Source organism: Peromyscus eremicus, chromosome 4 (genome assembly GCF_949786415.1).
Source record: "Peromyscus eremicus chromosome 4, PerEre_H2_v1, whole genome shotgun sequence".
Lineage (NCBI taxonomy): Eukaryota > Metazoa > Chordata > Mammalia > Rodentia > Cricetidae > Peromyscus > Peromyscus eremicus.
The window spans coordinates 15,754,808-15,756,053 of record NC_081419.1 but is presented as its reverse complement, the minus strand read 5'-3'; positions in this window follow the sequence as shown (position 1 = coordinate 15,756,053).

Here is a 1,246-nt window from a genome sequence, read left to right as displayed (position 1 = left end):
GCGGCCGTCCGCCCGCCGATCTGCCCGCCTGTCCGCGCGTCCGTCCGCCTGTCCGCGCGTCCGCGCGAGGCGCCGAGGAAGTGATGTGCTGGGGTGCCACCGCCCCTCCCGCCCGAGCCGTGATGTCACCGCCGCCAGGAGGAGGGAGGGTGGGGAGGGGCAGGCGCCCACCGGCCACCACTGCAGCGGTCCCGCCTTCCGCGGGGTGGGCGGGGCCCTGTCTTGGAGGTCCAGTGCAGGGAGCATCCTAGTCTTAGGGCAATGCTGGGTGCTCTTTTCTTTGGCGGAAGACCTGCTAAGACCCTGGGGTGCCTTTATGCTATCCCCACCCCCCTTTCCTACACACACACACACACACACACACACATCCTGTTCCTTTCCTGTCACTTCTTGTGGGGTACAGGTCATGCAGATGCACCCAAGGCTAAGGAGAATACAGGTTTTCCTGGCTTGGGGGAGGGGGATTTGTGGGGCCCTGGGCAAGTCTCTACCTTCCTAGGGCTTTCACCCCGGACTTCATGTCGTCAGTACCTGTGAATGCAACTGTTTGGAAAGCATACTGGTAGAGCACCGGGGCCCACTGGGGAGCCTGGTCCTCATTCATCTGCCTGTCCTGTCCCTCTGAATTCCCCAGGGCCCTGAGGATCTGGACATCTTAGTCCACGCTTGAGTAGCCTTGGAGCCTTCACCCTAGCCACAGGGTACCATCTGAACACACCAAAGGCCTCAGGACAGCCAGTCCCACTGGGACTCATCTATCTCTCTGCTCCCCTCTCCAGCCCAGTCACAATATTCTTGGAAAAGTAGCTGTGCCCCTCAGTGGTACAGGGATGAGTCAGGGTGCAGAAAATGGCTATGTCCGCTGCAGTTTCATTTCATCCCTGGCCCCAGGCCTGAAGATGGACACCATGCCAAGGTCACCCTAGACAGACCCTGCAGACGCAGCCCACAGTACAGTGGCTCCAGGCAAAGAAAAATGGCAACAAAAACAAACACGAGATAAAACGGGTCTGTTGGCTCTGAGCTAGTTTGTTTTCCTAGGACAGAACTGGTGCGAGGTGCGAGCAATGAGAACCATCTGTGCCTGGGGCGAGGAGGCTCAGGCTTGCTGCTGTCCCCACGCCTCCCCCTAAGACCACAGGAGCCAGGCCTTGCTCTCACTTGGCTAAGGCAGGGTGTGTGTTGTGGCTGGCCAGGCACCACCCACGTTCACCAAAGTCTCCAGCTTGGTCCCTCGCAGACAGAG